This window comes from Diadema antillarum, unplaced genomic scaffold, assembly GCF_040938485.1.
Source record: "Diadema antillarum isolate AM-2024a unplaced genomic scaffold, OU_Dant_1.0 scf00000060, whole genome shotgun sequence".
Lineage (NCBI taxonomy): Eukaryota > Metazoa > Echinodermata > Echinoidea > Diadematoida > Diadematidae > Diadema > Diadema antillarum.
Genome location: NW_027270949.1, coordinates 1,415,969 through 1,429,045, shown reverse-complemented (window position 1 = coordinate 1,429,045; position 13,077 = coordinate 1,415,969). Strand labels below are relative to the sequence as shown.

At 37.4% G+C, this 13,077-nt stretch overlaps 1 pseudogene; it reads right to left on the bottom strand.

The window, feature by feature from the left end:
• Positions 1-624: 624 nt before the first annotated feature.
• Positions 625-9,940, bottom strand: LOC139716016 (alpha-N-acetylgalactosamine-specific lectin-like; annotated as a pseudogene).
• Positions 9,941-13,077: the final 3,137 nt, after the last annotated feature.

The window sequence follows — 13,077 nt, the reverse complement described above, 5'->3', positions numbered from 1 at the left end:
ATTGTAACCAAATCTGTGTTCATACCATAATTTATGTGATAAATACGCTGTTATGATTTTCGGTATTTTATTGTGATTTGAGTCTGCAAGGGGTTATGGTCCATGCAACCTAATCCTCCACGTACACATTACAATACATGCGAGTTGTTATGATTTTAAATATTTACTAAACCTACCTGCAATTAATATTTTGTTGTTGTTGTTGATAAATACCCTTCATGATGTAATAATAACAAATAAAATATGAGTTTTGGGATTTTTTTTTCTCTTTCTCTTCTGGTCGAAATATTTTTCTGATTAATTGGCATTCTCAGTCATAACTCCAACAACTGATGTTTTTTTTTTAAATGAGAGGTATGCTCCCAAATTACTCATTTTTTTAGCAGTAAACGTATGCAAGTTACATTCCATTATCATTAATGCAACACGCTTAAGCATTTGATGCAGGTTGTGTATGGTTACCCAGGGTGAATTGTACAGTCTTCTCTTTATTGTTCAGGATGGCATCTGCTACGGGTGCCATCTGAACTGCATACAGTATCAGCCGAATGCTATATTCTTCTCCACTTACGCATTGGACCGGCTGTACAGTGTATTACAATACAGTAGGCCCTATGTTAACCCTCATCTTGTTCGAATTCGGCGTGTGCCTTGCGCTTTAGAGTTGCCCCTGGCAACCGTGTACTTGCCCAGCGTGTGGATCTTGTTGGGGCATACTAGGGACGGGGTGATCGTTTGCGCTGCAGCTATGGGAGAAGAGAAATCCGTAAAATATTGAATGACAAAAATGGTTTATTTATAGATATTTCTTGTGTTCAAGCCCATTGCTGCTTCTCTCCAAATTGATTCCTCGGGCATGGGCTCCCCTAGACTGTAGCTGTTTGAGATCTGTACCCGGCAGGCATGATTGTCAGGTCACTTTTTGTAATCAAGAGCCTGCACAGGGTAATGGTTTATTGTAACCAAATCTGTGTTCATACCATAATTTATGTGATAAATACGCTGTTATGATTTTCGGTATTTTATTGTGATTTGAGTCTGCAAGGGGTTATGGTCCATGCAACCAAATCCACGTTCACATCACAATACATGCGAGTTGTTATGATTCTAAATATTTACTAAACCTACCTGCAATTAATGTTTTGTTGTTGTTGTTGATAAATACCTTCATGATGTAATAATAATAAATAAAAAATGAGTTTTGGGATTTTTTTTCTCTCTCTCTCTTTTGGTCGATATATTTTTCTGATTAATTAGCATTCTCAGTCAGAACTCCAACAACTGATATTTTTTTTTTTTTTTTAAATGAGAGGTATGCTCCCAAATTACTCAACTTTATTTAGTAGTAAACGTATGCAAGTTACATTTCATTATCATTAATGCAACACGCTTAAGCATTTGATGAAGGTAGTGTATGGTTACCCAGGGTGAATTGTACAGTCTGTTCCTTTTTTTTCTTCTTCTTCTTTTTTTTTTGTTCAGGATGGCATCTACAAACGGGTGCCATCTGAACTGCATACAGCATCAGCCGAATGTTATACTCTTCTCCACTCACGCAGTGGACCGGCCGTATATACAGTGTATTATGTACAGTACAATGATTATGTTAACCTGTCTCGAGTTCGAATTCGATGTGTGCCTTGCGCTTTGCAACTGTTACTTGCCCTATATAATATAATGGTTGGCGGTCCCAGCGTGTGGATCTTGTTTCGGCATAGGGATGAGGAGATCTATTGCTTTGCAGCTGTGGGAGAGGAGAAATCTGTATAAGAATGAATGATAAATACAGTTTATTCGTAGACATTCCTTGTTTTCAAGCCCATTGCTGGTTCTCTCCCCTGTTCTCTCCAAATGGATTCCTCGGGCATGGGCTCCTTTAGATTGTAGCTGTTTGAGATTTGTACCCGGCAGGCATGATGGTTGTCGGGTCACTTTATTGTAATCTAGAGCCTGCACGGGGTAAGGGTTCGTTGTAACCAAATCTATGTTTGTATCATAATCCATGTGATAAATATGTTGTTATGATTTTCGGCATTTTATTGCGTTTAGAGCCTGCACGGGGTTATGATCCATCGCAACTAAATCCACGTTTATGCCATAACCTATGCAAGAAATATTTTCAATATTGACTAAAACTGACTGCAATTAATACTTTGTTGTTGTTGTTGATATATACCCTTTACGATAACGACAATAAGTTAATAAAATGTGTTTGGGTGTTTTTTTTTTCTCTCTCACTCTCTCTTGGTCGAAATATTTTTCTGATTAATTGGCATACCAATTCAGAACTCAATCAGCTGATGTTTTAAATATCTAGGTATGCTCCCAAATTACTCAACCTTTTAGCAGTCAACGTACACAAGCTAAATTTCATTATCATTATTGAAACACGCTTAAGCATCTTATACAGGTTGTATAGTTATCCAGGGTGAATTGTTCAGTTTGTTCTTCTTGTTCAGGGTGGCATCTGCCAACGGGTGCCGACAGTATCAGCCGAGTATTGTATTCTTCTCCACTCACGCAGTGGACCGGCTGCACAGTTTAATACAATTTATTACAACATACTATGTCAATTTGTAACTTGTTCGAATTTGGTGTGTGCTTTGTTCGCTATAGAGTTGCTCTTGGCAACCGTGTATTTGCCCTACATGTTCTTTTTGTCCAGGATGGCATCTGCCAACGGGTGCCATCAGAACTGACAGTATCAGCCGAGTATTGTATTCTTCTCCACTCACGCAGTGGACCGGCTGCACAGTTTAATACAGTTTATTACAATATATTATGTCAACTTGTAACTTGCTCGAATTTGGTGTGTGCCTTGTTCGCTACAGAGTTGCCCTTGGCAACCATGTATTTGCCCTATATAATATACTGGCCGTCGGCGGTCCCAGCGTGTTTGTCTTTTTGGGGCATAGAGATGGGTGATCTTTTGCGCTGCAGTTATGGGAGAGGAGGAATCCGTATAGAATTAATGATAAAAACGGTTATTTTTTTTTTCATTTCTTGTAAAATTGATTCTTCGGGTAAGGATTTCCTTCCTAGAGTTGCCCTTGGGAACCTAGTATTTGCCCTATATACTGGCGGTTGGCGGTCCCTATGAGACTTGAGATGTCTTCTCTTCTGTCATAACACAATACGTATTACATACATGTGTTCCTTCTATTGATCGGATATAGAACAATTACCGGAGTTTTATTATAACTTATTTTGAATATTAGTATTCATGCTTATGACAAACTGTTCTCTTTATGTTTGTGCCTACTTAGATCGTATTAATGTTATGTATAGGACGATCCTATTTTCCTTTGTAGACAACGTTATATTAAGAGACAACGATAAAATGTGTAACTGCAATATTGCAACAATCTCCACAGTCAAATTGTTCTATACTTCCCTCTACAGGTGCCCTCGTGGACTCAAGCAACGGACAACACGCTCACCCTTTAATACGCAATTCTATAGACACAGCATTCAATTCAATTAATGATGATGACTTTTTTGATTTGGCAGGACCTTCTTTTGAACAAAACGAATCAAATATCAATCAAAATGACAATTTTTTTGATAATTATGTTTCTGACAGTTTTAATTCATCGCCGCAAGAATTAGATTATGATTTTGACACAGAGAACCAATTGCAAAGTCCGTCTTCTGAATATCTTACTCAATCCCAATTTACCAATGTTGTCAAGGAATATGATAGTACTACTTTTTCTCTTTTACATTTTAATATTAGGAGTATTAATAAGCATTTTGAAGAATTGAGGTTATTTTTAAATAGTCCCATCATGCATAATATCTCGGCGGTAGGTTTAACCGAAACCTGGCTCTCTCATGACTCCAGTCTTCCCTTCGCTCTCGACGGGTACGATTTAGTGGTTAATAACAGACAAAATAGGGTAGGTGGAGGCGTTGCCATATATGTTAAACAAAATTATGATTATGTAGTCCGCGATGAGTTCACCAGTATGACTGATTTTTTTGAGTCTTTATTTATTGAAATCACAGTTCCAGGCAGCAAAAATATAATCATAGGTGTAGTATATAGACCACCAAACGCGAATACTAAATCATTTTTAGATTATTTTTCGGATCTGGTTAAAAACCCACTTTTTATCAACAAAAATTGTTTTATAATGGGTGATTTCAATATAGATTTGCTAAAACAGAATAATATGTCGCAAGATTTTTTGGAAATATTTTTGTCTGCCTCTTTTTTACCCTTAATATCTAAACCCACACGTATAGTTAATGAATCTGTTTCTTTAATTGATAACATTTTTTGTAACATTCTTCCTCCTCCTGATTCTTTTGTAGTACTCTCAGATATCACCGATCATTTCCCCCATCTCGACTGGTTTTTCTTTAAATGAAACAGTTAATGATAAAAACAACAATATATTTAAACGAAGAATTACTCATGAAAGTATAGCTAGGCTAGGTGCTAGCTTAGACACCGCAGACTGGTCCTGTATCTTTGATACAGATGATGTTAATTTGTCTTATGAATATTTTATGAAGATTTTTATCCAACATTTGGACATTTGTATTCCAAAACGTAGAGAAAAATCAGCTAATTACAAAAAAAAAATACCCAGGCTCCCATGGATTTCAAAATCGCTCCTGCGTTCAATAAATAGAAAGAATAATTTATATTACAGATTTAAAATGAAACGTACTGAGCAATCAAAGTTGAAATACACTAGTTACAAAAATACTTTGACGAAAATTATACGAATAGAAAAGAAAAAATATTATACTAATCAGTTACAATTTTACAGGCATGATATGCAAAATACATGGAAAGTTTTAAAGCAAGCCATGAATATATCAAATGTTAAGTCAAATATTACAAAAATTAGATTTGATGGTGAAATTGTTGAAGATTCTCAACAAATTTGTGATGTTTTGAATAACCATTTTTCTTCAGTTGGGGAAAGCCTGGCAAGTAATATTCCTCCCTCCACAAAACATTTTTCCGAATTTTTGGGTCCCCCAAATTCTAGTTCAATATTTTTTAATCCAACATACACTCAGGAGATAATTAATATTGTCTCTGATTTCAGTTCCAAAAAAAGTGCTGGACACGATGACATCAGCAATTTTCTTTTAAAGGGGGTAATATCGTCAATTGCGGATCCCTTAGCTCATATATTTAATCTATCCCTTTTTAATGGCACCTTCCCCGAAAGTATGAAAATAGCAAAAGTCATCCCCTTGTTTAAAAAAGGTGACAAATTAGATGTAAATAATTACCGACCAATTTCTTTGTTAAGTGCATTGTCAAAAATTCTTGAAAAAAATATTTATAAAAGAACTATTAATTTCTTTAAATTTAATAATATATTTACGAATTCTCAGTTTGGATTTAGGGAGAAACATAGCACCACACATGCATTATTGAGTTTTATAGAAAAAGTGGCACATGCTATCGATAAATCTTCTCATTTGATAGGTTTGTTCCTGGACTTCTCCAAGGCCTTCGACACCATCAATCATGATATTTTACTTAACAAATTACACCATTATGGAGTGCGTGGGAAGGCCTTGGAGTGGTTCAGGAGCTACCTCATGAACAGGAAACAATATGTTTCTTTAAATGGTTGTAATTCACAAATATTAAATATTAAATGTGGGGTGCCACAGGGAAGTTTATTAGGTCCACTGTTGTTTACTGTTTACATAAATGATTTTTGTAGATCATCAGATGTTCTTTCTTTTATTCTTTTTGCAGACGACTCAAATCTATTTTTTTCACACAATAATCTTTTTACCCTTGTTAATACAATAAATTTAGAATTAGAAAATGTTGCCCAGTGGATAAAAGCAAATAAGCTATCTCTTAACCTTCAAAAAACAAAATATATGCTCTTTAGTAATTCTACTGAGGCATTACCTGTTGATATTGTTTTAGATGGTACTCCACTCGAAAATGTCTCCCATATAAAATTTCTTGGAGTAACAGTTGACAATAAGCTGTCCTGGAAATTTCATATTGACAGTATATGTAAAATTATTTCACGTAATATTGGTATAATTAATAAGCTTAAGTTTTGTTTTCCTTTGTCGTCCCTGCTCGTATTATATTCATCCTTAATATTGCCATATTTAAGTTACGGTATTCTCGCGTGGGGAAATACATATAAAACATTCTTAGATAAATTACTTTTATTGCAAAAGAAATCACTCCGTGTTATATGTCATACTGCATTTTTGTCCCATACTGACCCACTATTTTATGAGCATAAAATATTGAAAATTAATGATTTGTATTTGTTTAATCTAGGACAATTTATGTATAATTATAATAAAAATAATCTCCCAAATATATTTGAAACAATGTTTCAAAGAAATCAATCCATTCATAATTATCCAACACGGCGATCAAATGATTTCCATTTGCCATTTCTGAGAACTTTGTTGGCTCAAAACACATTTATTTACGACGGGCCAAAGTACTGGAATTCACTTCCCAGTAACATTACTACTGCTCAATCTCTGAATTCCTTTAAGAATAAATTAAAATCATTTTTATTGAAATTTTACAACATCCAACAGAGTTAGTTTCCCTTTATCATCTCAGTCAAGTCATCATTCTTTTTTACATAAGTCCTCCTATTAAACTATGTCCCTTTCTGTGTTCTAAATATAATGATGTGTTTTTTTTTCTCCTGCATTCTTACCAACATAACTACGTATAATAAATGTTTTGTATTACATTCAATCCAGCTTGTATTTTATCACTTATTTTACATTATGAAATCCAGATTGCTTGCGTCCACGATGGCACATGCTGTAGTTCCCTCTTTTTTCTCCCTTTTTTTCCTCTCTTTCTTTCCTCTTCTTTTTCCTTTCCTTTTCTCTCTTTTTCCTCTTCCCAATCATTTTGATGTCAGTTGACATCGGTTCGTTTATTGTGTTTTATATTGATGTTTTGTGTATTTTTCTGAGGGTCCCATATCGTACAAGCTTTGCTTCTTAGTGGGACCCTCCACTTCCATCCTCATCCTTAGTTGACTTGTATTATACGCTTTATGTATTTAACAAAGATGTAATCACATCTACTTTTCATTTTCATAATTTTCTTATGTACCTTTTCAAGTTTTGTTCTGTATCACAAATATCCCGTGTATAAGCAATGTACATAAATTTCTTTGTTCATTTTGATGGAGGTGAAAATAAAGTTGAAAGTTGAAAAGTTGAAAGTTGAACAGAGTTGATCGAGGCACGAGCAGGCATCTCGCAAACGTACGGCATGAAACTGGCAGCGCGACTGCACCACATGTCGTTCCACTGTTTGAGCGCGTCGTCGGCGTCGCCTCTTCGCCAAACGTGGGCGCACTCCTCGTCGTTGCCCCCAGTCGGCTCACCGGTCTGCCAGTTGTAGTACTCGGCCGGCGTCCCGTCAGTCCACAGCCACGGCCCATCGGTGACCGCCTTGTAGAGTCCTATCCAGTAGCCGTACACAGTATTGTCAACCTGTCGTGAATACCAGATAGATGTGAAACACAGGGTAATGTTCATGTGTGTGTGTGCGTGTGTGTGTGTGTGTGCGCGCGCCTGTGTGTATGAGTGTATGTATAACTGTGTGCTTCTTAAGAAACAGTTGAAATTTTGAAGAAAAGAACAAAATGATTTAAGTGAATCATATGATATATCAGCGGAGGATAAATTGAGATCAAGAGCTGTTTGGTTTGAGAATGGGGAAATGAATACAAAATATTTTGAACAATCTTTATATTGAAATCAAATCAAAAGAAAAGTCATAAAATGGAATGATTACAAAGAATCTGTGATTAAAGATAGAAAACAGTTTTTAAGCTAGTTAGGTAACATTCGGTAAGAGCTAGTGCTGCAAAAGAAGGTTTTCAAGTGAACGCTGTTTTCTTTTTTAAAGAAATGTCCCATATTTTAGAGAGAACTGTTTGAAAGTATGAGAATCGCAAATTAGCAGAGAGGAATATTTTAAGAACAATTGTGACCGTGCACCTCAAAACGAACATAAAATCGCACACACTGATTTTGCGTGAGGACTGAAAATAAGTGAAATGGGTCAATCTAGCCAAACTTGACTTTTTCATATTTTCTGAAAGAGCGGGTCTTCTTATACATTATGCTAAAATTTGGTATCATAAAACGGGCAGGAAAGTGTGTTTTTTAGCAGTTTATCTCGAACATTTTTGGTAGAATAGTGTGATTAGGTGTGTCTTTAGAATCCCTTTTTCATTTCTGAAAAACCTTGTCCACACTCTTCACTTTCAACTCTAATAACTTTTGAAAGGATAGTGCTACTGCTTTGAAAGTTGGCATTGATTATGGACAGAATGTGTTAATGAGGCATGCTTAATTTCAGTTTAATCTGATAACCCCTGTATTGTTGTTACTCAGGTGGTTTACTTCCTGTTTTTTTTTGTCCCATTCATCGCACAGCCAGCACGGTTTGGTAAAGATTAAGCTCTTGAATAGACACTGTACTTCAGAGCCTCTTTTCTCAGTTCACACTTTTCCTGAGTTTGTGCTTTCTTTCCAATGTTTAGATAGGTTAGGAGAGTCCATTTGATTTGAGTTATACATCATTTTAAAGCTTAAGGTCTGCTCTTTCAGAATATGGTCTTAACTAAAAATTCATGTCTGGCGACTTTTTGTTTGTTTTGAGGTGCAGGGTCACAATTGATAATGATGAAGACAAAAAACAAGCTCAAGATAATGATGGTTTTTCGGTAGAATTTTAGATAACTTTAAAGTGGCAAATTAACAGATAGCATTTTAGAGCCTTTGAACGAAGCTTATTCTGGTGTAATATATCATCATCTCAAAAGCAGGGAGCTAACACATGAGAAGAAAATAAGATTCATTACAGGGCAATTACAGTGGATCATGAAGTTCTCTCAAATGTAGTAACTGCCAGCTATGAAAAAACTGTAGATTTTGAGAAAGCGTTTGGCTCGGTTTCATTATCATTACATGTAGTAAAAGATTTAGATTTGACCCTTTCTTTTGTTCTTGAATAAAGGCAATTCATACAGATATAAAGTAATTGTGTAATGAAGGGGACGGGGGTCCTCCACGGGATATTTTCAGAATAGGTCGAGGAGTTCGTCAAAGTGACCCACTTTTCTCTGTCTATATTTGTAGTCGTTACCGAAACTTTGGCACATGATTTGAAAATGGAAAACATTGAAAGGAATTAATTGTGGTGATTTTAAAGTCAAGCAAAGTATACATTCTGATGATATGACAAAATTTTATTTAAAGAGATAAAGTTTCAAATAGTATGTGTGAAACTATATTTTACTGGGTTTTTTTCCCAATAAGTGTTAGTAAGTTTGATATAGGTATTTAAAAAAAATATTGGTATGAGCATAGGAAAAGAAGTGATGAATTACATTATAGAGAAATACTGAGCAAGTGCGATAGTGGTAGCAAAGAGATCAACCATTATGGGGAAATTTATTTACTTAAAACATATTATGCATTATCTAATTTGAATTGTATTCAGTATCTTAATCAGCTATATTCCCAATGGCCTCTAAAATTCAAAAATATGGTTTGATTTCGTTTTGAAATGGAAAAGATAAAGAGATTTACAATAAATCAGAATTATAAAGATAAAGGGTGTCAAGCTCGTGGGCTGATCACACTCCGATCTGGATACCATTTTTTTTTTTTACTCACCGACCAATCATCAGTGTCACCCGCCACAGAGCGGAAGAGCTCGTAGACGAAGTTGTTCTCGACATCGTCTGCGATGGACACGAGTGATCCCTGCCCACCGGTGGTGAAGAAGGTCCGACAGTGGTTCTCCGCTTCGGCCTGGACCTTACGGTCCCCGAAGTATCGGTAGCAGCTTCCCCTAAAAGGATTCGGTCCAGAAGGTTGGGCAGGCCGTCGTTGCCGTGGCAACGGCAACAAGGAGAATTGTGACGACGAAGAACTTCATGACTTAATTTGGAAAGAACAGGAGGGAGATGCAGTGATTACACCCTTAGATGATTGACAGTTTTTCTCCATGCCATTTTTAAATCAAATCATAGTTTCATTGTTTATTAACGACATTCTAAATTACTAGAACATTATGAAATTTCGTCATTTGATCCAAACACACATTCTGGCCAGCAAAAGCACAGCAACTTGATTTAAAGAATGTCTAAATGATTTGAATTCCAGTCCGGACTTGGTTTTGCATGGTCCTTTAATACCGATGTTTTCTCTTATACACTGGCGTCATTGTTGGTTTCTATATTCACGATGTAAGACTGTTTATTCAACGACTGGCTACTCGTCTTCTATAGGCACTAGAGATAGAGGGAGTGTGTAAGCATACATGGGCGTCACGGGGGGGGGGGTGCACTGGGTAGGTGGGAGGGGGTATGGTTACCCCCTCCCACACCCTCCCCCAACCCCTCAAACCAGTTCTGGCGCGCTTGTGGGTAGGTGTGTGTGTCACTTTGTGTGTTTAATTAAACCATGGCTGATTTTCAGTTCCATTCGTAAAGTACCTGTAAACTTCCCGTGACAATTCGTATCCAATACTGAATAGAAAAATAATGTCTCTAAGTATGATGTTTAAACTCTATCAAGTGTGCACCAGATCGCACAATACTAGTATTTCACATCCCAAATATGTGTACATTATATAAAGATAATGTAGAAAAATACTTCGAAAACAACTTACGCTTATGAATAAATACGTACCTCTAGCAATGTATGTATACATGGCTATATGTACAGTGTATAATACATGATGATACAGAAATCAATAAATCAAATAAAAAAAAAAAATCTCGCAGGTTACATTTAGTGTCAAAACGCACCCCCTTGAAAAAAAGCTGGTGACGCCCCTGGCATACCGTCTCCTCTAGCAAGAGGCAAAACACTCTGTCACTCGGATAGGACATAAAATGGAGGTCCCGTGTATGAGAGATTATTAAACAACTCATGCACGTGAAATATCCCGCTTCATTCATTCACCGCAAAGAGCAGGGTGTTTAACCCGGTGAAGTGGTCCCACCTCACATCCAGCTGGACCCCATGGAAGACCAGCTTAACATAGCTTAATATGGGCTATCCAGCCATCTTCTCAGATGGAAATGAACAAACAAACCAACCAAAACAAAACAAACAAGAGAGCAAGACACACAAAAGTTATAAGCTATCACAAATGCAGTGTCATTATTATAACAATGTATTTGGTTTAATGTTTTGAAATTTTACCTTCTGAATGTTTTATCCTATATTTGCTTCTGGTCAAATACTCGTCATCGTCAGTCAAATAGAGGATTTAGATTTGCGTCATATACACTTACTTTAGGTTCAACGCTTTGAGATCACTTTGACTTGAGCGGAACATCACACTGAACTTTCTTTAAAATACAAATGCAACAACGCAGGGGTTTATAATGGGCATGAAATAAATGTTATAGAAATCCTCTCCTCACCTTATACTTCTCCGCTTCCCTTCGAAAAGAAAATCTTCTTCGAAAGTGGTGCTGCCTTACTGCTGTCACCACAGACCGTCAGTCACAGACAATGTCATTATGAGCTTGAAGCAGAGCTTTTATAGAGAAGATTTCGGACTCGGAGTAAGCAAATAAACATCGTACTTGACCTATGGCAAGTCGATCATGATTGTTTATCAAATCAGTGACACGCAAGGGTGCAAAGATATACCGACATGCTTTGACGATCGAGGCCGAGAACTTCCCTTGTACTTTTTGGCGTCCGGTGGTCATAGGTTGGCGTGACAGTTGGCCATACGAATATGGAATGTCCATTTTCTTGCGTAAGTTGGCCCCCAGCTTGGTTAACAGCCTATCAACATACGAAGCAAGTACGATGCCTGCAGAAGCTCACAAAATGGCGTCGGAACCAAACACAATGGCTACACGAAAGGATCGAGTGAATGTTTGTTATTCCCGGAGGCGTGTTTTTTTTAGACGGCACAGATTGGGGACCCTATCCCTATAAACCTAACCCTAATCCTAATCCTAACCCTAACCATCAAACCCTAACCCTAACCCTAACCCTAACCCTGACCCCAACCCTAACCCTAACCCTAACCCTAACCCTAACCATAAACCCTAACCCAACGTTTTTCCCATAGGTTTAACACGCGCCATGCCCCAATCTGTGCCGTCTTTAAAAAAAAAACGCTTCCCGGAGGACGCATGGGAAAGGCAATAATGGGAATACGAAGATTTTTGCCATCGCTCACGAAATTATGGCTGGAGCCTGAGTCACTCTGCCGGAATTCGTATAGCTGAAGATACCCTCACCATGGACCCTACCCAGGGTCCATGCCCTCACGAATGATCCGATGTTTAAATGATTACAGCCGAATTTGAACATTTCCTTTAAGCCTTCCATCTCTGCTCAATTTAGGAGAGTGTGATGGTAAATTTGGGTAAATTGTGACGACTGCGTTAAACAGCATCCACAGACTATTCCGGCTAGTCAGACTCCCCGAAATCTTAAACTCCCATGTTTCCACAGCCCATGGAATAAGTTTATAAGAATCTTTGTTAACTTGTTTATGTGGATTTTAAAGCACATCCGCGAAGCGAGAAGTTCCTGGTGGCCGGGGTCCAGCTCTAGGGTTTAGATGTTACTTAGTATCTCGTGCTATCTACATGATCTAAGTTGAGGTATTTTATCTAGATCAAGCAACCACACATTTCAAAGTCACTCACCAGCACATGTCCACTTCTTACAGCGCCAGTATATATTGTGTGTTGTTTAGACGCCCTCTAGAGGCGACTGTATTGTAACCATGTTTCAGCCTGGATCTCCAATAAAGTGGAGTGTTCTTTTCGCATCCTAAATCCGATGTGTTATGTTTGTCTGTTTTACGGTAATGGCGTGGTGGCAGCGCTCGGATCGTTTTCCACCCATCAACCAAGGCTTGCAGGCCACATATGGCCGACACATCAACAGTTAGATACAGTAGCTGTCGTGATTTTTGCGATTTGAACTGGCTGTTCATCACCTCCATCAGCGTTAGCGACACACAGGTAACGCTTTGATAGCCCCACGTATACATAAGATACGATGGCGCGGTCAGCTGCGGATGCGCCCGCA